This window comes from Triturus cristatus, chromosome 1_2 (genome assembly GCF_964204655.1).
Source record: "Triturus cristatus chromosome 1_2, aTriCri1.1, whole genome shotgun sequence".
Lineage (NCBI taxonomy): Eukaryota > Metazoa > Chordata > Amphibia > Caudata > Salamandridae > Triturus > Triturus cristatus.
This window is the reverse complement of record NC_140580.1, coordinates 1050326704-1050354025: the sequence shown is the minus strand read 5'-3', so window position 1 is coordinate 1050354025 and position 27322 is coordinate 1050326704. Positions and strand designations below refer to the sequence as shown.

The window sequence follows — 27322 nt, the reverse complement described above, 5'->3', positions numbered from 1 at the left end:
AACCAAGAACATTGGTTAGAAGTGATCAATCAATTAATCAGTCTTTAGTTTTATACTTTAGCGTTCACCTCCATTCAAAGGAGCACTGCCATACTTCTGAAACAATAAAAATCATATTTTTGTCTCTGATAAACAAAACTAAGGGAATCATTAAAGAAATTAGAAAAAGCATGTACTGGAGTATTGCACAACAATCCAAAGAAAACAGCCAAACCACATCTGAATGCAGCACTGCCAAGAATCAGCATCCAATGCAGATTCCCAGTCATGGAAGACTGCTCTGAGGATCTAGGGTTATTAAGGGCATTTTTTTTTTAAACAAGTCTGATACGTACATATTTAAGATTCAAGACCCTACTTATGCGATTTTTTAGTCATAAAGGCTGACTTGACAACAAGGTCTAGTGAAGTGCTCACACCTAAAGCAAGTTGGCTTTGCTTCTGAAGATAACCATTTGCTTAATCTAGTAAGAAGCGGGGGCTTTCACAAAGTATGTGAACGAACAATTTTAAAGTTAAATAAATAATTCATGATAAAAAGCTGAAGAAACCGTGTGCCAAATGGATTTAAGAAAATACAAAGGATTTCCAAAATAGCATTTCGTTTAATGCAAACAACATAACTGACAACAAGCAAACATGTTTAAGCATAACTGAACAAGTTACTTACCTTCGGTAACGATGTATCTGGTAGAGACACAGTCTAGCCGTAGATTCCTTAACTTAACTTAGAATATCCCCCAGGCTCCAGTCTGGATCCGAATATTTTTTTTTAGAAGTACCTCCACGCGCCGGGGAATAGCGTTGCATGGCTCGGCACTGACGTCGTCCACAAATATGACATCAGTGGAGCCATACAAGTCCCTTCCGGCATGCATACATCAGTTTTCTACTGTGACACCTTTCCGCGCCATAATGCGGAGCCACCATGAAAACCGTGAGAGTGTGGGAACAGTGTGCCAAAAAAAGATGAAAAATCTTTGAAACAACAATGACAAAATTATGAGAAACATCACAATGCATGGGAGAGAAAAACACTTCATACTGCAAGGAACTGAAGGGAGCGAGCAGAGATCCCGCCCCTAGCAGCAGTCTTGCAGAAGCGAAGAACCATACCCCCCAATGAGGCAAAACAGCAATGGAAACGAATGCTATGGTAAACGACAAGCAGTCTGCAACCACATGAATGTTATGGTAATGGACAACAAGACTGTAACCACAGGAAGTGATGGCAATTTACAACATTTCTGCAACAGGGAATGTGCAACCGTACACACTAAATATTACCAATTGACTCTAGCATAGTCAAATAGACCCTAAACTGATGGAAAAAAAAGTATCAGGGGGGCGGGAGGGATGAAGGACATAACCAAGCTCCACACTGGAAGAGAACCAGGGTGCAAGGTAGGAAGGGCATATAAGCCCCCCAACAAATTGCGAGAATGGATGGAGAAGCAACATGTAAAACAGAAACCGACATCCTTACCTGGGAAGGATGTGAAGAGATTAACCCGCATGGGATAGAGACCACAGGTAGAAAGACCAGTGGGCATAGTTCCCTCTAACCCGCGCGGCTGCGCGCCCGCGCACCTTTAAGGTACCGAGCGCGCAGTGACCCTTGTGAAGTGCGCACACGTTCTCGCCGCCGCCCGCTTTTTAAATGCGAGCGGCGAAAAACGGCAATTTCCCGGTTGCCTGAGGCACTCCCTTTTCTCACAGTGATATGAGTTTGTATTCCGAAGGGCAGCAGCTGGTACCCTGGGCTGGCACTGCCCATTTTGCATTACCCTTACTCAAAGGTCATGAGGCAGCAGAAGGAACAGAAAAGAGTACACCACGTTTACTGTTTCTCCTTCTCCATGTCCCTACGCAGTACAGGGAAGGCTGGAATAAAGGGTCAATCAGGTGAAGTCATCGGGGGGGCTGTTAAAGGGCGCGATGTCACTTCCGTCTCCACTGGGATTTTGGTGAACTGGCATCGCTGCTGCACGGTTGAGTGGAAGAGGGTGGACGAGTGTGGGTTTGTGTCGCACATGCATTGTCCGGCAGGGAACCTTGTACTGCTACTTACCACAGTTTACTTGTGTGTTTGTGAATCTTGATGCGATCGTCGGTCTCTAATCACGTGTTTGATTAGCTAGGGAGCCAACCCTCTGCAAATGCAGAACTCCCAAAGACATGGTCTCAGCACAGTCCCAGGTCTCCAATCTAGAGCGGTTGTTGCACGGTCACATCAGTAATGTATGCGACAGAAGATCCGTGTATTAGAAACCTACGGAGGGGCCACAAAGCGCGGTCATGCTTGCTCTAGAAGCCACCATCACAGCCGCAGCTCGGTGTGACACCTTGCCACGGGCACTTGGACTGCTAGGACGCAGTGTGCGCAATATACATTTAATAATACAAAGTTTGCTTCCTAACAGCTTGCTTTTGCCTGCAGAGGCTCTGTCTCTGATGATAATACACACTGCACACCACAACAGCAGGATGTCAGAGAAGCAGCACGAGGGGGAAAAAAGTGCATCTCCCTGCCTCCGTGCACTGGCCACGGGCCGAGCAAACATAGGCACTGTGGCCGCTGCAGCTTCGCACAGGCCCTTCTCTCGGGCAGAAATAGGATACAATGTGCTAACAGTGCACTTTAAAAAAAAAAGTTACATTCCTCCTCCAAGCGCCCTCCCTGTTGTCTCCTTTCTGGAACAGAAGCGTCCCAAGCGTTCAAACATGGCGCAGAACTAGCCCAGTACTCGCACCAGTCACGGGTACAAAGTTCTTACATGGTTGTTGAACCCATGCACCAGAAAAAAATCGGTGTTCAAACAGAAACAGTTTGTTTGCTGCTATTATTTTGCAGTTACCTTAGCTATCGCCCAAACAAATGTAACCCTGACTCAGATAAACTGAAGTGTAATTCTTTTTGTGCAGGATTTTATAAAACGCATCGATTACATGTTCAGAATTATTTCTTCCCTTACACTGACATGAAAAGAAGCAGCAGATTTGTGATTAGTCATGCAGCAATTAAAAAAGAAAAACACAGAATGAGTCAGCCCACTTCGGCCGTGGTCTCTCTTCAGTGCACACCTGCCTACAAAGTAGCTCACTTCAGGGCCATAACTAGTAGGAAAAGCTAGTCTGCTTTTATTTCTTTTCCCCCCCTGATATTTGGGATGGGTTATTTTAGTAAATTTGTGTATGCCAACCTTAGACTGATCCAGTTTTATGGTTAGAAACAAACAAAACATTAATTGGTAAAGCCAATAGTTCTCACCTATGCATGGTAATATGTTCTAACCGTGACGTACACAAGTGTGGCTGCTGTTCAGCATGGCTAAAAGTTAGTGTGTCGCAGAGTGAGGTTGAGCGCCATAGATTGAAGTACATAGAGTGGAGTGGCAAGGAGAAGAGAAGAGTGGAATGGATTTGAGTGGTCTAGAGTCGAGTGAATTTAAGTAGATTGGGGTGTTGTGAAGTTTATTCGAGTGGAGTGGCATAGACTAGAGTGGATCACACCAAGCAGGGAAAACCGGACCTCAGCTTTTGCTAGTGTGAGTCTGCACGCCAGAGGAAAGTAAGAGGAAGACAGATAGTGCTTTTCATCTGTGCTGGGCCACAGAGTGTGGTCACCAGTGTTCCCTCTAACGTACGCGCCTGCGCACCTTTAAGGCACCGAGCACGCAGAGTCCCGTGTGAATCGCGCACGCGTTCTCGCCGCCGCCCGCTTTTAAAATGCCAGGTCTTGCCTATAGACAGCCTTTAGCTGTTGTCGAAGACGTGTTGTGGACACAGGGGTAGGCAAAAAGCAAACTAAAATACCCCCCCCCCCCCCCCAATTTGATCGGTACCTCAAATGCCATCAGGAGAGTGAAGCTAGTAAGGTCTGTCCTCCCTAGAAGAGGTCCTTTCATCCCTCCTATCTATTAATCTCTCCACCCTTTAAGCCGTTCATCCAGAGTCCATTTGACCTGTCTATTCATGCTCCCATCCGTCTGACTTTACCATTCCATCCATTCATCCATCCATCCATCATTTCAACCACCTTTTATCAATCACCCATCCTTTCACCCTTTCATCCAGGTTTCCATCCATCTACCCAAACATTCCTCCTTCAATCCATTCCTACGTGCACCCACCCATGCAAATATAACTTTACTCTTCAATCTCTCAAACCTTTCACCTTTGTATCCATCCTTTTATTGACCTCTCCTTCTTGTCACAGTTTCTTCCTTCTTTTCATATTTCCTATATTTCATTCTTCCTTTCTGCTCTCCCTTTCTCTTTCCCACTATTTTCCTAATTCTTTCTCCATCTGTTATGGTTTCTACCCCACATTTAGAAAAGAAATGCAGCAAGTTTTTATATAGTGCGAACTCAACCCAAAAGTATGGGAGTGCTTTACATGATTTATTATTATATATTTTTTTGTATGCATGGGGAAATTAATTGATTTGCCCATAATCACAGGATGTTAGGCTGACCCGAGACTAAAAACCCATCTCCTAAATCGACAGCTCGAGTATTAAGCCACAACCCCAACCACAAGAGCGGAATCACTTTCAATATTATATACAACTTGATGAAAAAAACAACCATTGACAAAGCCAATAGTCTTGGCTTCTTGTAGGTGCTTTTAAGCCACACCCTTAATTGCATTGGTTACGCCCCTTTGAAAGATCCCCCAGTATTTTGATCCCACTCAAAGCCCTGGTCTACACGCGTGGTCAGGTTCTTGGCGCACATAGCCTTGGCTGCAGCGCACAGAGACATTACTCTGCCGCACACAGAGGAATATAATTAGAGGGAACATTGCCAGTGGGTAAGAAACCAACCTGAAAAGGAACTCGCAGAACGGGGAGGATGGGTGGGCGTTAAGGAATCTGCAGCTAGACTGTGTCTCTACCAGATACATTGTTACCTAAGGTAAGTAACTTGTTCATCTGATAGACATCTAGCCGCAGATTCCTTAACTTAGAATAGATACCAAAGCTATACCTCATTGGAGGAGGGTCTGCGGATGGACCCCACCAAGTTCAGAGAAAACGAATCTGTCAATAAATATGGACTAAAACAAGTGGAGGCAGCAAGTGCAAGCGTAGCCGACACCAGACCCCAAAGCTCTGAAAAGGAGCATGCAGAAGGAAAGGCAATAGCACCACAGTCCGTCAGAACAGTACGAGACCTTCACCGTCCAGGAAAGGACGAAGGGTAAGTACAGAAACCAGAACGGCCAGTACACAATGGAAGAAAATCCAAATGCTTCTGTAAGAAGAGTTAGCAGCAGAACTGTGTGCAGGATCCCATGGATCTGCAAAAAAGAAAAGTCCCAGAGAAAGCACAAAACACATGACAGAGTCAGAGCGTACAAAATGAGCATGCACAACAGTGTATGTCAAGAGTGATAAGTATAGAGACCGATATCACCCATGTAGAGATATACAAAATCATGAAGACAAGGAGATACATGTATGTGGATAATAGGGATACACATATGTAGACAGTGTTGACCGTTGGAGCCACAACACACACATGCAAAAACCCATTAAATGGAGCATCGACAGCACACATGCATCACTAGAATGACACAGAACGTATCACCAGGTAGTCATACTGACTAGCCATACACAGAAGTACATTGGTCAAAGGATACAAGCATCAGCCCAACACAAACCTAGGGCTCTCTCTCAGAGAAAGAGTGAAAGAGAGAGAGAGTCTGGGTTTAAGAAACCCAAGATACTGCAACAAGGAAAAACCCTGTATTTATGCTCTGTCGCAGCTAATATACATATATGATATGTACACATATACATACAAAGATATGCACATATATATATATTCACTGAAAAAACCATAGGTTTCAGGGGTGTTATAGTTAGCTGGACTTTTCACTTGTACAAAACCATTGAAATTCCCCCGTTATAGTTAGTTCAGCTAACTATAACTCGCGCGCCCGCAATGCACTGCTGATGATGTCACATATTACATCACTCATGACATGGTCAGTGACATCACTGATGACATCACTGATGACATCATCCTTGTGATAGAGTGGCAGACCTCCTCTCACCCTAATATAACCTTTGATACACACATTAAAAAATAGACTAAAATGTTCAAAACAATGGACATACCAATACCAGTTACAACAACCTCTTCAGTAATTCTAAGATCCACATACACATCCACTCATTCACCAACAGTCCTATTCAGTCACTCATACATGTACTCACTCATCATATGTACTCATACACCTATACATCCTGTTACACAATGCCACTCATCCATAGAGTTACTCACACACATAGTCACTCATGCTAATAAAGAATCAAACATACATTTACTTGCATATACAGTTATACACACACCACCACACTTGCTTCTACGGAAACTTACACATACTTAGTCTTTTAAACAATCACTTATAGAAACACATACTTATTCATACAGGAACTCTTTCAATCTCTCACTCTCACATATACTCACTTATATACACCAATAGTCACATATACTAGTTTAAAACATATGTAGTTACTCATAAAGACACTATTGAGACAGTCATTCACTCACTAACACACCCATACACACTCATCCACCCATACAGTCCTGCACACATGCTGTCTTCAACACATACAGTGAGTCACTCATTCATGCACCTATGCACTACGTAATACCCCCCACCGAACCATGCAGACACTCAGACTGATACTCAAAAAACCAACTAATAACCTAGGTGTAAAAAGTGGCACAGCCTGGACCACCTCTCTGCAATGCAGCTCAGTGGCGCTTACTGGAAGCACTTGGTGGGCTAGTTAGCCCCCAGGGGCCCTCAGTATTGAAGGGAAATTATATCCCCAATTTAAAACGTGCCATAGTGCGTGTTTGCACACGTCACCTCAGGCCCCGTCCCCTCCCTTCACCACTGTGTAAATGCGCCCTGTGGCTGTTCTAAGTTGAGAGATTAAGTCCCCTTGAATCCTAAGGGTCCCTAGGGTCAAACTAGACCACTAGGTACCTCCAGTAAGCGCCACAGAGCTGCGTTGCAGAGAGGTGTATAAAGGGGCTTGGCCTCAGAACACCTGTCTGCAGCGCAGCTCCCTGGCGCATACTGGAGTTGCCTGTTGGGCTAGTTGGCCCTCAGGGACCCTCAGTATTGAAGAGGAATTAATTCCCCAACTTACAACTCGGCAGGGGCGCGTTTGCAGAGTGCTGCAAGGAGGGGGCGTGGCCTCCGGCACGATGCCAGTCTTTTATTTATTTTAATTTTTTAAGAAGGGGGGGCTGTGTGGTTCCCCTTCTTATTCTAATTTATTGGCCCTGATGACCCCATCCCCCAGGGCCTGTCTCCTAATTATATTTTTTTGACCCCAATCCCCAGGGCCGGCCACTGTTTTTTATTATTTTTAAAAAATATATATTTATAGACACACCTAGGACATGCTGGACAAACCGTACGTACCTATCACCATGACGATTTGAGTGATATTCATTAAAAGGCGACTATGCATACAATGAATCCACGTGGAATGCATTTACACCACTAGTGAAGCTCTGACATGTCTGATGCCCTACCGTGCCTAATCCCGGTAGACACCCTTGTCGTTTATTTATACAAACATGGGTAGCTATTGACGGGCACATTTAATACACATGCACACCAAGCCATTCAAAGGGGATTCGACAAAAATTCGACCAAAACTATGTAAGAAACCCCCCTCACGGTTAATAAAACACACATCCACTGCCGGATGTGTAATACTTTGTATTTTACTTTCTGGAAAGGGGACGAACATCACTTGAGAGTCACAGCGCGCTCCTGGCAGAGCCCAATACTGTGTTACACCCACCATTGCCTGCCGAGTGCCACACACCTCTGTGTTGTATTCCACCAGCTAGTGCATATGCTATGACACTCTCTTGCCCATGTGCACTGTAACACCACCCCGTGAATATGTCATGCCACACTTGTCTTCGCACGGGTTATATTGCCCCATCTAACGTGCCTTCCTCGATGCCTATGTTATAACGCACAGTGCTATGCCATACATTTTACAATCTGGGATCCATATCTTTGTCACAGTGCATATGCAACGTTACACTCCCCAGCACATATTTTATATTACAACTTTAGAGACTAGTTAGGTTACACAACACTGCCCTGTGCATATTACACTCCAAGGCGCATATCACATAGCAAGCGCTAGTGCCTGTGATATCTCGCGCTCTCCAATGAATCTGTCATTGCGCACAATGTATTGCATATTATATTTCACGCCCGGTTCATCTTATATCACACTTTTTGGTGCATAGTTTATACCATATACTATATCTAGTTTTCATTTTCAATCGTGCTCTCAGGACTATGTTCTATATAACACTGTGTTCACCTACCCTTTTCACGGGCATTACATTTTGCGATAGGGGGTGGAGGGTCAGGGGGTGTTTCTGCCAAGTGAGCCCAGAGTCACAGTCACAAACGTCCTCTTCTTCCTGAATAAAAGTGAGATTATGCTGCATACTTGTTCATATTTTAAGTAGTTCGCACAGACACACGTTTTAAAAACAATAAAGTTCCTAATACCCGCCTTCTCTGAACAGTTAGCTTGCTGCCCCAACCCCCTCCTCCCTATCCTCTGTTGTGTGAATCCATGGACTAGCCTCCTCCCTCCTGCCATGCATGGTCTGATGTGCTGCCACTGCCCTCAATTTAAGTATGATGTACCAGTCCCCTCCTCCTGCCCTCCATTGCCCAATTCTATGCTCCATCATTGACCTCCTGCTTAAACTCTGTGCCTAGCTTGCTGCCCCTATTCTCCTTCCCCCTGCCCTCCGATGTCTTTGTGCATGCCCCTGCTCCATCCTTTTTGCCCACCATGTTCCATGGACCTGCCACTCCTATCTACTCTGAGTGTTCTGTTGACCTGCCACTCCCCTCCCACCTGCCTAGCATTGTCAGATGACTGTAACCTGTCCCTGCCACCTCCACCCTGCCTGTCCACATGCCATGCCCTTATCCTCTTCCTCCTGTCCTACATGGTCCATTGTACTGCCACACCCTTCTGCCCTCCCTGGTCTGTTGTGCTGCAACTGCTCCTCCTGCCTGCCCCGTGCGGTCTGTTGTGAGGCCCCTTCCCCTGAACTTTCTTGTCTGTGCACAGGTCCTGACCCTCCCTTCTATCCTCCATCGTCCTTTGTGCATGCCCCTGCACCCTCCTTCTTGCCCATCATAGCCATTGTGCTGCCACTAACCCTCCCACTTGCCATGCATGGTCTTCTGTGCTGCCATGGCCCCTCCCACCTTCCCTGTGTGGTCAGTTAGCTGCCCCTGACCCTCTCCCACCTTCCCTCCATGGTCTGTGTGTATGCCATCACAGTCTCACTGTTGCTCTTCATGGTGTGTCTTGCTTCTAGTGCCCATCCTGCCTGACCTCCATGGCTATCTTGCTGCTCCTGCCCTGCCCCCTTGCCCCCAGCCCTCTGTTTACATGTGCAGACCCCCACTCCCTCCCTCCTGGCTTGTCTGTTCCATTGTAATGCCCCTGATCCGTCCCTCCTGCCCTTTATGGTCTGTTATGCTGCAGCTTTCTCTCCTGTCTGTCCATTATGGTCAGCTATCTACCATTGCCTCTTGCCCCTCTGTTCTCGGTTGTCCATGTGCATGGTCCTGTCCCCTCCCTCTTGCTTTCTATGGATTGTTGTGCTGCACTCCCGTCCCGCATGCCCTGTGTGGTGTATTGTGCTGCTGCAAACCCTGATGCCTACCCTGCAGGGTCAGTTTGGTGCACCTCTCCATGTCCCTCCTGTCCTCTGTTATCCAAGTCCATGTCCCTACCCCATTTCCTTCCATGATCCAATGTACCATACTTGCGAACATTTTGAACTTGGTAAGAGGGAGATTTTGAAAAAAAACTGGGGTATTGATTTTCCCCTTTGAGTTACATTGAAAAAGAGGAGATTGGAGACAGGAGACAGATCAAATAAAGCCCATTTGAGCTTAAAAACATTGGACGTTTCCTGGCTGAATCGGGTCTGTTGGCATGTATGGTTGTACTACCATTGCCTCTTCCTTCTGCCCACAATGGTCTATTACATTGCCACAGCCTCTCTTGCAAGTCCTGTATTGTTGGTTTGTTGCCCCTGCCCCCCTTACCACTGCCCTCCATAGTCTGTTGTGCTGCCACGGCCCTTCCTGCCTGCTCAGTGTGGTTAAATTGTTGCCTTTGCACCCTCCTACCTGCCTTCAATTTTCAGAGTCCGTGCCCCTGGCCTCTGCCTCTCAACAGTATCCTAATGAACAACTAGATTGCTAACATTCTATATTTATTACAAAAGTTGTGGAACGCCTGACGTCATCTTGATGTAATCAAAACTGTAATACTTAGAGCATTTCCTTTAGAAATTACATATATGAGAGGGTCTTATTGGCATCAAAATTATGGTTAGTGCTCTAAAAGACTAAAATAAGGACATATTTTCTGAGTTTTCAAATAGCGAGAAAGCACTTTTAAATTATTTGTTACCTTTATGTTTTTTTATCCAGTTGACCACTTGATTAAATGTTGCACTTAGGGGAGAGGATGTGGTGTTACTTCCAGAACTGCAGACTTTGCAACTGGGGAACCAGGTTGGAGTTTCTGCTTCAGCTCGACATTCTGTGATTCTGGTCAAATCACTTAGTCTCCCCATGTCTACAACCAAAATGAATTTGGTCTTGTGTGATGTAACCAATGCTCATGTAAAGCACTCCAATACCTGACAAGTCTGCACTATATAACACTGCAAAAACACAAAATAATAAGTGTTTTGCACACTTCTGTCATTGGGCTATATTTGGGCTACATCTGGGTGATTTTGGGCTACATTTGGGCTCTTTTGTCTCCAGTGGCCATCTTGGGAGATTTATTTGTTATGAAGTTTCCTAATTTCCTCATGTACTGTAGTCTCCTCAGTAGGAAATGCTTTCAGTTTTTTACTTTGATTCCATCATGAAGGTATTCAGATATGTCACACATTTGCCATAAATTCTGAATGTTAGCACTCTAGTTGCTCATTAGATCACTGTAGTAAAACTACTGTTCACCATGGAAGTCTGCTCCTGGTATTAAAAGTGCATGTTTCAGTCTGCATGTCAGAATTTTTTAATGAAATAGAAGTGGATTTGAGAAGTCACTCAAAATGTGCCCTCATTTTCTTTCTTCAGCATTAATCATAATTTCTATGGCAAAATGAACCCCCTCATTGTGTTCCTTTTTAAATTAAATGTTTTAAGTGTTACCAGTTTATTCCAATCAAGATGGCTTCAGGTGTGCCATAGTTTTGTCATAATGAAGACAGTAAGCGCTCTAGTTGTTCTTAAGAACACTCTGGGACATTCTGTCATTGGGCTATACTTGGGCTACATCTGGGTGATATTTGGGCTATATTTGGGCTCTTTTGTCTCTGGTGGCCATCTTGGCAGACTTATTTGTTATGAAGTTTCCTAATTTCCTCATTTACTGCAGTCTCCTCAGTAGGAGAAACTTTCAGTTTTTTACTTTGATTCCAAAGGCATTCAGATGTGTCACACATTTGCCATAAATTCAGAATGTTAGCACTCTTTTTGCTCATTAGATCACTGTAGTAAAGCTACTGCTCACCAGGGAAAACTGCTGCTGGTATTGAAAGTGCATGTTTCAGTCTGCATGTCAGAATTTTTTTATGAAATAGAAGAGGATTTGAGAAGTCACTCAAAATGTGCCCTAGTTTTTCTTTCTGCAGCACTAATCATACTTGTTATGGAAAAAATGAACCCCCTCATTTTGTTCCTTTTTAAATTAAATGTTTTAAGAGTTACCACTTTAATCCAAGCAAGATGGCTTCAGGTGTGCCATACGTTTATCATAAGTAGGACTGTTAGCGCTCTAGTTGTTCTTTGGAACACTCTGGGAAGCTGCAGTAGAACACAAAGGAATCAACTGACAGTCTCTGCCCTTGTTGGATGTACATGTTTTACTGAGAATGTCAGACTTCATTCTCACATGACTGAGAAAGATAATGTGAATTTACAGAAAATAAGCTCTCAGTTTAGCTTATAGATCACCTTCCAAACCTCTGTGGGAAAAGCATGAGAAAATATATTTCTCTCAATCATGATATCCCAGCAGAAGGCTTTTTCACATGGTGAAATCACCTTAGAACATACCACAGTTCCTAAAATGAGTATGGTACCATCAACAAATGATTTATAATGTAACTAAAGTCTTAAAACCTTCTATTAACTGCAATGCTTTTTAATGAGGTGCTATCATGTATATTGGTCCCAAGATGGCTGCCAACTCTTCTTGGATGAAGTGCTGACAGCCAATCAGATCTCAGGATGAGATGTGTGGTTAGACTCCGCCCACATATATATATGATTTTACTTTTGATTTTCTCAGGAACTACTGAACAGATTGACACCAGACCTGCAAAAGGCACATCCCTGACCTGAGGACTACCTCTCTGCCAAATTTCAAGTAATTCTGTTCAGCCGTTCGGGCTGTACCTTGGACTAAAGGTCCCTATGGAAAATTGCAAGGGGAAAACGCGTTTTGGGACCCCCCTTTTTTCTCAGCCCCCGCTTGACGAATCCCCCCGAGACTTTCAGGGTAGGAGCGGAGCGCCCCACCTATTTTGAAAATTTCGCGAGGATTCGTCAACCGGCGCCAATGTTATTCCAAATAGAATGTTGCGTATTTCCTATGGAAATACGGTCCTAACTATAACTATCTACTGGCGATCACCAGTAGAATATGAATATGAATATGAATATATATATATATATATATATATATATATATATATATATATATATATATATATATCCTCCAGTGCCTGTTCTGTTTCTTGTGTCCGATGTGACTGACATAATAAACGGGAGCAAACCCATGATGACGAGTACCGGCTCCTTTACTATAGAAGGTTTTGGAGATATATATATATATATATATATAGACACACACACACACATATATACATCTACATTCTATTTTTTTTTTAAAGACAAGGGAAACTCGAAGAGCATGCCCAAGACAGATACAGCAGCCTGCACAAGGGGTACCTACGGCACCTATGTGAACCATAGCAGGACATATATGACAAAACACAGTAAAACAATTACATATATATTCAGAAATATGTATATATAGCCATATACAGACACTGTATAAATCACAATGAGCATCCCTGACAAAGACGTCCAAGGATAACATCGGCAGAGGCCATGAGCAGAGGGACCAGAGCTCCTACATGGCAAAGAGCAGCGGGAAGACCAAGGACAAAGCACTTCCCAACACTAGGGATTGAAGAGTAGACAATACTACAAAGTTTAGAATGCAGCCAATGCTGTGGCGCAAGTTGGACCAGCAGGCACCCAGTGCCTGTGAACGTACACAGTATGTACCCACATACTGGTGGTAGAACTGAAAGTGGAATAGAAACTGTTCCGTATGTGAAACAGGAAAACATGCTCACAAGAGCCACTGCTGACGACTAAGAAAGCTAACATAGGCAACAGAGGACGGAAAAACAGCAAAATACGAGAGACAGCCAAAGGCAAGAAAATGAAGAGGTAAACACGCCGGGACGAGCCTGTCGCGGCGTAAATCCAACAATACTCTGGACAAGTCTGCATTTTCAGAGGCAGGAGAGAACTACAGACCAACCGTAAAATACAAACATGTAAGCTCCAAAGAGCTACGCTACTAGGGTGGGTCGTACCAGAGGAGAAGTCCCACAACAGTAGGGAGAGCGTGGAGAAGCGAAAACCATATTGCAATAAAACTATAGGAAATCTCCCCAGAGGGAAAGAAGATAATCTTAACAGGACCTCGCTGGATCCTCAGGAAGGACCTAAACCATCCAGGAAGAACAGCTCCTGGAGCACTATACACACAACCCAGGAAGAACACTGACCATGGTAAGGTAACCAACGAATACCCCACATAGGGTAATGTCACATCCCTATAAAAGCAAGGGAACACCTCTTGAGACTAGCTCGTAGGCAGAGGGGTCGAAAATAAGGGCAGAAACAGCTGTATTGTCCGTCTGGGAAATAGCTTGAACTCCGAGACTGAACCAGAGAAAAACCAGTGCAAACAATACCGCAATAATGACCTTAAAACAATGTCAATCATGGGAAGCTAGACATGAGACGCTGGACAGCTGAGTCGAAAAGATGGGCCCCATCGAAAGGCAAATCCCGGAGACGCTCCTGAACCTTTTCAATAAAACTGCCATCACACAGCTAAGCATGGCGACGCAGAGCAACTGACTTGGCCATAGCCCGACCCACCGAGGCAGTGGTGTCCATGGCTGATCAAATCAAACAAATTACCAGTTCACGACCATCTTGGAGTAGCCGAGTCAGGTCAGCCTGAGGGCCTTCCGGAAGAGAGGGAAGGAGGCACTCAACTGAGTCCCAGAGGGCGAAAGTAGCCCATGCAAACACAAAGGACGTGTTTAAGGACTGAAGGTCCGGGTTCGCTGACGCAAACAGTGGTCTACCCCAACTCCAACCAGCGAGGCTCCCTAGTAGGTGGAAGTAGCGGAGGAGAGGACGACGGCAGTGAAGCTGAGGCTGCCTAGAAGACAAGCCCTTGAGACCTAGGGTGTAGGGACAGACAGGGTCATCTGTAGCTGGGCAATGACGATGTGTGATAGCATGCTCCACAGAGTCCGAGGAGGAGGTCCTCGCACAGGTCCCCAGAAGAATGTCATACAACAATGCCCAAAATGGCAGCAAGGGCTCGACATCCGCGTTGCCCCGGTTGTGCAGATCCAACAAGGGATCAGAAGGTAGAGAGACAGAGGGAGGTTGGAACTGTAAAATGTCAGCAGCTTTGCAAACAACTCGTGTAAACACTGCACTAGCCTCTGTGGCCATTCTAGGTGGCGACAGAGGATAATAAGTAGGGAACGGTTGCAGGCTAACGCGTCCACCAAAAGCCAAAGGCTCTTCAGCCCCAGGACGTCAAAGGGCCTGCAGATGCACCACATCAAAATTTAACAAAGAGAGGGAGTGAAGAGGATTTTTGGTAGAACCTTCCTCCTATGTCAGACTTCAAATAAACAAGGTGGTTCTACTCAATGTGATATAAAAATATTTTTTTGTGTATTTTATTATTTTAAATAGTGAATAAATAAATAAAGCAGTGCCCACACGTAATGTCAGATAAAGGCACTTGATGTTTTTTTAAAATACCCCTCACACACTATGAATTCCCATAGTGTCATGCTTCATCATGGGGGTCTTCCCGTCCCTCTACGGGGCGGGGCGTGCTTCGACCAATAAATATATGGGAGCACTGTTGTTAAGTGAAGGAAGAAAACTATGTGTAAAGTGATGGTGAGTGAGATAGGGTTAGTGAGTGAAATATACAAAAAATTAAAAATCCTCTAGCTAGTGGAAAAAACAGACTTTATTAAATTCCCTAGCTGAGAATGTAAAAAATTGGGGTTGCGTAGGGGGTGTATGCCAATTAGATACTCCCTACTGGGTCAACATGTTTCGTAAGCAGGCCCCACTGCTTTACTCATCAGGACCAAAAAATATATATGTCCCTACTACACTCAAAATATGGATAGGGTTGTATGCCTATTCATTAGTTTTAAGTCCTCCCAAATTGGGGAATTTTTAAAGGTACAATGACCTTTCTTGATTGAAATAGCGTTTCTTCGTTATCTGTAAATATAAAAAAATGAATGGAAAACAACCCTTGAGTTGTTCATATAAACACATCTTCATACTCTGCATTTTTCTGCTAGCTGAAAAAGAAAATCGTGATATATTTTTCTTTTGCTGTATTTCAATGGTTCTTAGTACACCGGTTATTCTGGCTTTTTATTTGGCCAGCACACGTGTTTACACATTTGCAGTCATTCCAATTTCTTTGCCATGAAACGTGATATATTTTTCTGTGGATAAATGCTGGGTATTATTCCACCAACAGATTATCAGAGACCAATTTGCAATGTGCAGAATATACTCGTTCTTTCATTCTCAGAAGATAACACACACACAATCATACACCCACTTTCATTAAAAAACCTCGTTATAATGATAGCCATCTGACTCTGTTCTAGTAAAAAGAAGTTACTTTGCAAACTATTAGCTTATGCGAGCTTGCAACTAAATACATGATGTCATCCATGCTGTATTTCATAAACTCGTCATAGCCTGTTTTACATAACGAAAATATATACATACTTCATTGGGGATGATTATCCGATCTCATGAGCTGGCATCGGAGAAAGGGGGGAACTTCTACCAAGCACTGTAGATAAGGTAAACTGTGTTTAGAAGAGTGATTGCCGACAAAATGAGGTAGTTGTTACTTTCGCCGGAGCGTGAGAGGGAGTTAATTCAGCAGTGCCTTCTTTAAAGACTTAGGCTAGTCGTACTTACATTTTGGAGAATCTCTCCTCACCTCAGCTTTCTACCGTGCTGCTCCGTTCAGCGCCTTCTTAGTACTGAGGTGTATTTGAACCCAAGCTATTCCCGGAAGCGGCGCGTGAAACGGAAGAATAAGCTAGTGCGCGACCCGCTTTCAAAATGGCCACCCGTTTTGGAATGTTTGTTGTCTGAATATATACTCACTTCCTGTTAAGTCTCTGTCACTCGTGCCAGATTCAAAAGCCGGTTTTACCATAGTGAATATTCACATGATTGTTATAATATCATACGAGAATGTTATTTAATGAACAGGTGGCGAAATTGCTGAGGGCAGTTGTCTTTAAAAATGACTATAAATCTTTTAATAGTTCGTTTTCAAAAAGAAACCGGGTGGTATTGTTGTCTCTTGAAATGGGGAGTCGATCGGTGTGCAAGGATGAGAGATTTAAATTTTTTCATTAGTATTCATAGTTACGCAAGGTAATTACATAGAAGTGGCATTCTCGAGGTCATTTCTTAAATCATAATGTTCATGTAAAACAAATTATTATGGCTGGACTGGAGAAAAAGACTGACAGAGTTATTTAGTAATTAGGATCTTCTTACAATTGGCCCCAGGGGATGTCATCGTTCAGTCCTATGACATTAGTTTTAAGGCGGAACACCCATCGTTGCTCTTTTTCCAACAGGTATTTCTCATTTGATATCTGTTCAATGACAGTCCAAGTTATATTTTCTGGTTTATGGCCAAATTCAAGAAAATGTGATGACATTTTCGTTGTTCCTCTCTTGCATTTTATATTGCTCTTATGTTCGCCAATCCTGACTTTTACTTGTCTGGTCGTCATGCCTATGTATTCAAGCATGCATGGACAGGAAATGAGGTATACTACATTGTTACTGTTGCAGGAAGTGAATTTTCTCTGTTCCCATTTTGTTCCATTTTGGAAAATGATTTCCTTACTTTTTTTGGTAAGCGGGCATACTTTGCACTTGCCACATGGGTGGTGCCCGTGTATATTTGCCATTGCAGTTGATTGTTGTGTATTTTCAATTTTGCGTGGTCTTGTGTGTACGATCATATCTCGAATGCTCTTTCCTCTTCTATGTGAGAAGACTGGCTTCGGTAGACTCAGATCTGCACTGTTCAAGATACGCCAATGTTTGTTGATGATCTTGGTGACCTGATTGGAATTGGTATTGTATGTCGTAATGCAGAATGGTCTTCTTTCTTCTTCAGGTTTAGGATTGGTGGATTCAAGAAGACTTTCCCTGCAGTTATTACGAGCTCTTTCATAGGCTTTTTCTATAATTCTTTTTGGATACTGCCTTTTTTCAAGTTTGTCGGTGAGAGCTTTTGATTGAATTTTGAAATCACTGACTTCTGTACAATTCCGTCGGAGTCTCAAAAATTGTCCATATGGAAGATTATCACGCAGATGCCTAGGGTGAAAGCTTTTGTACAGAAGGAGACAATTCTTAGATGTGGTTTTGAAATGTGTGGTGGTCATGAGTCTGCCATCCTTTGGTGATATGTTGAGATCAAGGAATACCAATTCTTTGTTAGAAATGGTGCTGGTGAATTTCAGGAAATCGTTTTGGAGATTCAACCACGTGATAAAACTTTTAGCGGTGCTTTCGTCACCTTCCCAAATGATCAAGATGTCGTCTATATACCGCTTCCAGGTGTTGATTTGTTTGAAAAAAGGATTGCTTTGATGTAAGATCTTGGTGGTCTCAAGATGGTGCACATAGAGACCAGCTATGCTGGGAGCAAAAACGCTCCCCATGCTGGTCCCGTGCTTCTGGAGGTAGAGAGTACCCTTATACTCGAAAAAGTTCTCTCTTAGAGCTAGACTGCAGCACTCCATGACGACATTTCTAGGAGTTTGATATTCCCAATCAACATCAAAGAGAACTTCTGCGATAATGTCCAAAGTCTCGGTGTGGGGGAGACTCGTGTATAAGCTTTCAACATCACAACTGATTAGTAGTTGTTGTTGTGGGTTAAAAATGAGATCTTCTAATAATACCAGTACATCTTTAGTGTCTCTCAAGTAGGTGGATGTTTTTTGCACCATAGGTCTTAGGTATGCATCTGCAAATTTTGAGACAGGTTCCAAAATCGATCCGATTCCTGAAACAATTGGACGACCTGGGGGATTCTCCAATTTCTTATGTATCTTTGGGATGGTATAAAAGTATGGTGTTATTGGGGATTCTTGCACTAAAAAATCCCCTTCTGTTCTCGTTATCCATCCGTGAGCAAGAGCTTCTTCTACCAAGTTCTTTATTTTGGTTTTGATTTTTTCTGTAGGGTCTTGGTTTAAGACCTCGTAATTTCTCCTGTCTTGAAGCAGTCGTCTGCATTCCTTGTCATATTGTTCCGTTGTTTGTAAGACAATAGCTCCTCCCTTATCCGCAGGTTTTATCACCAAATCGTCGTTGTTACTTAGTTCTTGTATTGCATGTCTTTCTTCTTTTGTTATGTTTTGAAAGGTTTTGTTGTTGTGGTGTCAAGATTTTCCAGATCTTTCATAACTGCCTTTTCGAAGGCAAGTAATTCAATTGGAAGAGTGCAGTTTAATGGTGTGAAGCTGGATTTCAGTTTCAAGCCTGTATCTCCTTCTTGTGTGGAGGAAGGCTCTTTGTCTTTGAAGAAGACTTGTAATTTCAATCTCCTCATGAACTCTTGTATTTCTTTGCATAGAAGAAATTTATCCATGTTTGATGTTGGCACAAAACCCAAACCTTTTTCCAAAACGGAGATTTGTTCCGGGGTTAGCTGCATGTCGGTTAGATTCATGACAAGGTTCATTTCTTGCTCGTTGTTGCTCTTGTCATGCTCCTGGTTGACACTCTTATTTGATCCTCTTCTCTCGGGGTCGAGATCCAAAAAAATGAGGCTGTTCAAAATAAGAAAAATCTTGAGGTGGGTAACCCCATGGGGGATATGCTCCCTGTGGAGGTGGAAAAGGAGGTTGTCCAAAAAACTGTGGTGGATACATTTGTGGCCCTTGGAAATGTCCCCATCCTCTAGCTCTTTGTTGGTTGGGATATCTGTAGTTGTTTCTTGGTCCTTGGAATCTTGGATTTTTTACTCTACTTGACCCCGAACTATTAGAACCAGTATCAGATGAATCTTCATCCGTTGTATCCAGTTGATTTATCCTGTAATCTTCTTTTATGTAGGGATACATTTTCTCATGGCTGAACCGACTGGTGTCTTTTTTAAGTTTGTTGTATTTACTTTGCTTCAATGTTGCTTCAAAATCATTCAAGGTTTTGTTTAATTCATCTAGATGTTTTTTCATGCTGCTTGGGGATTCATAGCTTTTTAATCTCACCTCTATGGCCTGAATTTCTATTTTGAGTTCTTGAGCCAGCCTGCTTGCTGTTTTTATTATCAGTACGATCCAGTCTCTCGTACAATGCCATGATATTAATTACCAATATTTTTTGAATCTCATGTCCTGTTGGAAGATGTATGGTTCATTTCGAACGATTAGGCCTTGTGGTGCTGCATTTGCCTTAAGATACTCTGACATTAGTAGGCCATGTAAGGCAGTCTTTATCTGAGTACGTCTCAGTTCTTCCATTTCGTCCCAGTCATTATTACTGGTAGAGGGTTCAGTAGTGTTCAATCCCTCAAAACTTCCTAGTGATGATAGAATATTTTCGATGTCTTCGTCAGTAAAGGTCAGTCCAGCACTGTCTGCCATGTTGTTTGATGTTAATAGGTGTAAGGGGTGTGACTACTTCTTAGATCAAAAAAACGATGATATAAAGGGAGTATCAATTGAAAGTCTCCTCCAAAATGGTCTTTCTGAGTTTGAAAAATAAACTCCCACAGCTGTACGCTGATGTTGATTGGGAATATCAAACTCCTAGAAATGTCGTCATGGAGTGCTGCAGTCTAGCTCTAAGAGAAAACTTTTTCGAGTATAAGGGTACTCTCTACCTCCAGAAGCACGGGACCAGCATGGGGAGCGTTTTTGCTCCCAGCATAGCTGGTCTCTATGTGCACCATCTTGAGACCACCAAGATCTTACATCAAAGTAATCCTTTTTTCAAACAAATCAACACCTGGAAGCGGTATATAGACGACATCTTGATCATTTGGGAAGGTGACGAAAGCACCGCTAAAAGTTTTATTACGTGGTTGAATCTCCAAAACGATTTCCTGAAATTCACCAGCACCATTTCTAACAAAGAATTGGTATTCCTTGATCTCAACATATCACCAAAGGATGGCAGACTCATGACCACCACACATTTCAAAACCACATCTAAGAATTGTCTCCTTCTGTACAAAAGCTTTCACCCTAGACATCTGCGTGATAATCTTCCATATGGACAATTTTTGAGACTCCGACGGAATTGTACAGAAGTCAGTGATTTCAAAATTCAATCAAAAGCTCTCACCGACAAACTTGAAAAAACGCAGTATCCAAAAAGAATTATAGAAAAAGCCTATAAAAGAGCTCGTAATAACTGCAGGGAAAGTCTTCTTGAATCCACCAATCCTAAACCTGAAGAAGAAAGAAGACCATTCTGCATTACGACATACAATACCAATTCCAATCAGGTCACCAAGATCATCAACAAACATTGGCGTATCTTGAACAGTGCAGATCTGAGTCTACCGAAGCCAGTCTTCTCACATAGAAGAGGAAAGAGCATTCGAGATATGATCGTACACACAAGACCACGCAAAATTGAAAATACACAACAATCAACTGCAATGGCAAATATACACGGGCACCACCCATGTGGCAAATGCAAAGTATGCCCGCTTACCAAAAAAAGTAAGGAAATCATTTTCCAAAATGGAACAAAATGGGAACAGAGAAAATTCACTTCCTGCAACAGTAACAATGTAGTATACCTCATTTCCTGTCCATGCATGCTTGAATACATAGGCATGACGACCAGACCAGTAAAAGTCAGGATTGGCGAACATAAGAGCAATATAAAATGCAAGAGAGGAACAACAAAAATGTCATCACATTTTCTTGAATTTGGCCATAAACCAGAAGATATAACTTGGACTGTTATTGAACAGATATCAAATGAGAAATACCTGTTGGAAAAAGAGCAACGATGGGTGTTCCGCCTTAAAACTAATGTCAAAGGACTGAACGATGACATCCCCTGGGGCCAATTGTAAGAAGATCCTAATTACTAAATAACTCTATGTCAGTCTTTTTCTCCAGTCCAGCCATAATAATTTGTTTTACATGAACATTATGATTTAAGAAATGACCTCGAGAATGCCACTTCTATGTAATTACCTTGCGTAACTATGAATACTAATGAAAAAATTTAAATCTCTCATCCTTGCACACCGATCGACTCCCCATTTCAAGAGACAACAATACCACCCGGTTTCTTTTTGAAAATGAACTATTAAAAGATTTATAGTCATTTTTAAAGAAAACTGCCCTCAGCAATTTCGCCACCTGTTCATTAAATAACATTCTCGTATGATATTATAACAATCATGTGAATATTCACTATGGTAAAACCGGCTTTTGAATCTGGCACGAGTGACAGAGACTTAACAGGAAGTGAGTATATATTCAGACAACAAACATTCCAAAACGGGTGGCCATTTTGAAAGCGGGTCGCGCACTAGCTTATTCTTCCGTTTCACGCGCCGCTTCCGGGAATAGCTTGGGTTCAAATACACCTCAGTACTAAGAAGGCGCTGAACGGAGCAGCAAGGTAGGAAGCTGAGGTGAGGAGAGATTCTCCAAAATGTAAGTACGACTAGCCTAAGTCTTTAAAGAAGGCAATGCTGAATTAACTCCCTCTCACGCTCCGGCGAAAGTAACAACTACCTCATTTTGTCGGCAATCACTCTTCTAAACACAGTTTACCTTATCTACAGTGCTTGGTAGAAGTTCCCCCCTTTCTCCGATGCCAGCTCATGAGATCGGATAATCATCCCCAATGAAGTATGTATATATTTTCGTTATGTAAAACAGGCTATGACGAGTTTATGAAATACAGCATGGATGACATCATGTATTTAGTTGCAAGCTCGCATAAGCTAATAGTTTGCAAAGTAACTTCTTTTTACTAGAACAGAGTCAGATGGCTATCATTATAACGAGGTTTTTTAATGAAAGTGGGTGTATGATTGTGTGTGTGTTATCTTCTGAGAATGAAAGAACGAGTATATTCTGCACATTGCAAATTGGTCTCTGATAATCTGTTGGTGGAATAATACCCAGCATTTATCCACAGAAAAAAATATCACGTTTCATGGCAAAGAAATTGGAATGACTGCAAATGTGTAAACACGTGTGCTAGCCAAATAAAAAGCCAGAATAACCGGTGTACTAAGAACCATTGAAATACAGCAAAAGAAAAATATATCACGATTTTCTTTTTCAGCTAGCAGAAAAATGCAGAGTATGAAGATGTGTTTATATGAACAACTCAAGGGTTGTTTTCATTCATTTTTTTATATTTACAGATAACAAAGAAAAGCTATTTCAATCAAGAAAGGTCATTGTACCTTTAAAAATTCCCCAATTTGGGAGGACTTAAAACTAATGAATAGGCATACAACCCTATCCATATTTTGAGTGTAGTAGGGACATATATATTTTTTGGTCCTGATGAGTAAAGCAGTGGGGCCTGCTTACGAAACATGTTGACCCAGTAGGGAGTATCTAATTGGCATACACCCCCTACGCAACCCCAATTTTTAACATTCTCAGCTAGGGAATTTAATAAAGTCTGTTTTTTCCACTAGCTAGAGGATTTTTAATTTTTTGTATATTTCACTCACTAACCCTATCTCACTCACCATCACTTTACACATAGTTTTCTTCCTTCACTTAACAACAGTGCTCCCATATATTTATTGGTCGAAGCACGCCCCGCCCCGTAGAGGGAAGGGAAGACCCCCATGATGAAGCATGACACTATGGGAATTCATAGTGTGTGAGGGGTATTTTAAAAAAACATCAAGTGCCTTTATCTGACATTACGTGTGGGCACTGCTTCATTTATTTATTCACTATTTAAAATAATAAAATACACAAAAAAATATTTTTATATCACATTGAGTAGAACCACCTTGTTTATTTGATGCACCACATCAACATGTTCCGAAGAACGAGTCAGCAACACTGGGGAGGGTGAATCCCCAGAGGCCTCATCCACCATTAGCAAAGGAGGAGGAAAGGAAGTCTAACAGCATTGAGATGGCACCGCATCAACGTCGACAAATGCCGAAGGAGGCTCTGGTGACTGGCGTCGGGTCGGCGTTGACCAGACATCCACTGTGATGGGAGACTGCGGCGTGGGACAACGTCGACTTAGGTACAAGTCCCCTGCTACGGCCGCATCAGGCGTCATCGCAGGGTGCCCCACAGGGCTGTGTCAGGATGTCAAAGGTGGACTGCGGTTCGATGTTTGAACGGGAAACCCCACTGGGCCGACTAGTGGCGTTGCAGCGACTCAGAGACTGGAGTCAGGTACTTGAATGACGTCAAGGGCGAACCTGCCACTGAGCTCCCAATCGGAGTCCCAACCCGAAATGTGGGGCCTGAAGGCACTCCAGGGAGAAGAGTCGACCCAAAGATGGCCTGCAAAGCCTGGTAATAGGCTTCTATCTGGGTCCTAGTCGCCCCAACACCGGGAAATGGGGGGTAGGCAGGGGTTGACTTTTGCGGGGCCGTGTCTGGTAATGACCGGGAGCAGCAGACACAGACGACACAACCACGTGAGGCAGACGTGACTTCTTTTTGTGCTTACGTGAAGAAGGCGAGTGACAGCCTCAGGAACGACGGAGATCCGCCCCAGACAGGAGCCCCAGCTCGAGACGGAGACCGGCGACGCTTGGACTCCGAACGGGACATCCGGGCAGACAAAAATCTTATCCTACGTTCCTGCATGGACTTCGGCTTCAGACAGGCGTCGCACTCCTCGGAGTCATGGTGCTCACTCAAGCACCACATTCAAATCGCGTGCGGATCCGTCGCCGACATCTGCCACGTTTAGGTCTCACACGATTTAAAGCCCGAAGGCATCGCACACTGATCCCGGACACAAAAAGGCATCAGTAAGGCCTAAATCCAAACAGGTCAGAGAAACCGCTTCTACTGGATCCGCGTTGCAGGCGTGGAAAAGAAGAAAACTGACGTCAGCGCGTGGGTAGGGACTTATATGGCTACATTGACGACATATCTGTGGACGATGTCAGGGCGGAGCCATGCGAAGCTGTCCCCCGGTGCGCGGAGGTACTGCTCAAAAATATCTGGATTCAGACTGGCGCCTGGGGGATATTCTAAGTTAAGGAATCTGCTACTAGATGTCTCTATCAGATTGCCAAAACACATCATAGAGGCAAAAACAACCTTTATGAGCAAGGCCACTGGAATTACACAGCATTGGAGAACTAAAGTATGTGGCCAGGTTGACTGAATTATATGGCAAAGAAAGGCAACATATGTACCACCTCAACTAAAAACACAGCTCTTTAGAACAAAATAGTACATAAAAAGACAAAAGCAATATGGCACAATGTGTAAATGAGTAATACAATATGAATGGATGGGCCTGCACTCCTATGTACGATTTCTTTTGTACTGTTAGTGCAATATCACTAAAATGTGTAACTACCTATTGGCGTGCCATAGCGTTGTGGGGTTTTAGCCCTAACCCCAATATAATAATGAAAAAAACTCAAGGTTTGGGATGCCCCAAACCTACGTGATGCACAGCTGAGGACACTAAGGTCTCAATAACTTTACAATGTTTTTTGGAATCAATATAAAAATGCTATGAAGACTAAAGGCAATAAACTTGTATTATTCATTAATACAAATTACATTACACAAACTTAATTGCATCCTCATAGGTTTGTGATGTAATGCCGTACGAAACTCCTTGTTTCAATGATACAAAAGAATGAGATACACATTTCAAAATAAGTCCCAATGCATTTTGGGTTATGATAAACCCTTCTTCTGGGGTAATATAACATAATTGAAAAAAAGCTGTATCTGAGGAAGCCCTCCGTTCAGAACTACAACAAAAACGAGAATATCCAATGAGAATTCCTGTATTATACAGTTCAAAATGTCTAAGATAGGATTTGCACTTGAAGTGAAGGAAATACTCCCACTTAGCCCCGTACACCAACATGCAATCTGATAAGCATCAAACGGAGGCGGGGCGTGGCTTCGGCGCGAGGCGGAATGGCTGCCTCTTGAGGGAGCTCCGCAAGCCAGATCACCAATTCGGCAATTACCATCCGAAATTATCCCCTGTGCGAAGCCAGGATGATATGGGGTTGTGACGGAAAGTGGAGAGGTGCTGCGGGCATCCTTTTGTCCCTTAACCGCTGTTTAAGCTGCTGTACAGGGACGGCGTGGTGACTGCGCGCCCATGAGGAAAATGGCGCCTGACCGGGATCCGATGGTAGAGCTGTGCTGCTGAGGCCGAGGAGGACGGGGGCTGGGCAACCGCAGCGCAGCGATCGAAGCGGAGACAAAGATTGCATGGCACAGGACTTGATCCCCAGTCCTGAGGTGCTAAAACACCGATCTACACCCGGCGCGGCAGCGGCAGTGATTGTGTGCACAGAGGACCGGTGTACCTGGGGCCGCGTCGGAGTGAGGCACGCGCCCGACCTGGAGGATCCGGCCAGGTCCGCTCGAAGCACTAAATGGCGCTAGCAGGGGTGATCGCACCTAGGCGGTGAGGGCGTCGGGCCAACGGACCAGTCGTGCCATCAACGATCGTGGAGCTGCGGGGCGTGGACAATGATGCGGCCCGGCCGCCTACGGTGCCATACGAGTGGTGGTAGGGAGCGGGAGCTCCTTCAGGCACCGATACTGCAGTGGTCTACGGAGTGAAGCTGCTCTAAAGTTGCAGGTTGGAGCGGCGAGTGCCTGGGTGCTGCTGGTGACGGAGCAAAGGTGCAGTAAATGGGGTGTGGGTGCGGGCTGGGCCTGGTGTTGGGTGGGCGGTGCGGCACTGTCTGGTTGCCCCAGGATTTGGTAGTGGTGGTGCCTGGCCGGGACGGTATTGCCCGGCCCTCTCAGGTGTGGGCAAGCAGCACTCCGGTTGCGGGTGCTGAGGGTGTGCCGGCCTCTCTGTTGTGGGGGGGGTGCTTGCCAGGGCAGTCTAGCGCACCAACAGCCCTGTCTCTCGGGCTGGTGGGTGCTGGGCTTCGCGGGGGACCCTGTGCTGCTAGGGGGAAGGGCGCGGCGTTGCTCTGGGATGTGCAGAGTACGACCAAGCGCACTATAGGCATATCGCTGCTCCGTGTACTGGGCCCAACATAGGCAATACATGACAGAACCACTGGGCTGCAGGAGTGTCAGATGTCTGATCCCTCTGAAGTGACCGCTGCATCTGGACTTGGGAGGTGACTACAGAGCTGCTTGAGGCCACAGCAGAACATTTGGGTGTGGGGCAAGAGCGCTCTGAGTGGCGGAATCACCTTGGATCTACTACAGCGCAACAAACTGTGGACATCAGCTGGTGGCTTTTGGTGCTTGTGGTCGTCTTCGGACCTCGATAGCTGTGGGGCTGCTGAGTGGGTGTGCAGCTGATGTGCTTTCCGACGGAAAGGTCCATTGTGGCTAGGTGGGAATCAAGTGGTAAGGCTGGATACCGCACAACCTCCCGCTGACATCCTCATCAATATAGGAAAATCTGACCCCAAGCTGCAATTCGAAAACAAACGTAATACACGTGCCACTGACGCAGGGGGCAATCAGGTTGGATCACAGGGCGCCAAAGGATGGCGGAGGACACAGAGGACGACACCAGAACTATCCTGCTGGAGCTGCGTGCTGGCATGAAATCGATTGATAGTAAAATATATGCGCTAGCGACCGGATTGGATGTTGTAAAGAAGGTGGATAAGCACGAGCACAGATAAGACGT

General features: G+C 44.1%; 1 protein-coding gene across 2 annotated transcripts in view; it reads right to left on the bottom strand.

Annotated features, from left to right (window-relative positions):
- The window catches only part of RABGAP1 (RAB GTPase activating protein 1), a 1076978-nt gene that overhangs the window by 39859 nt on the left and 1009797 nt on the right, over positions 1-27322 (bottom strand). The window lies entirely within an intron of this gene.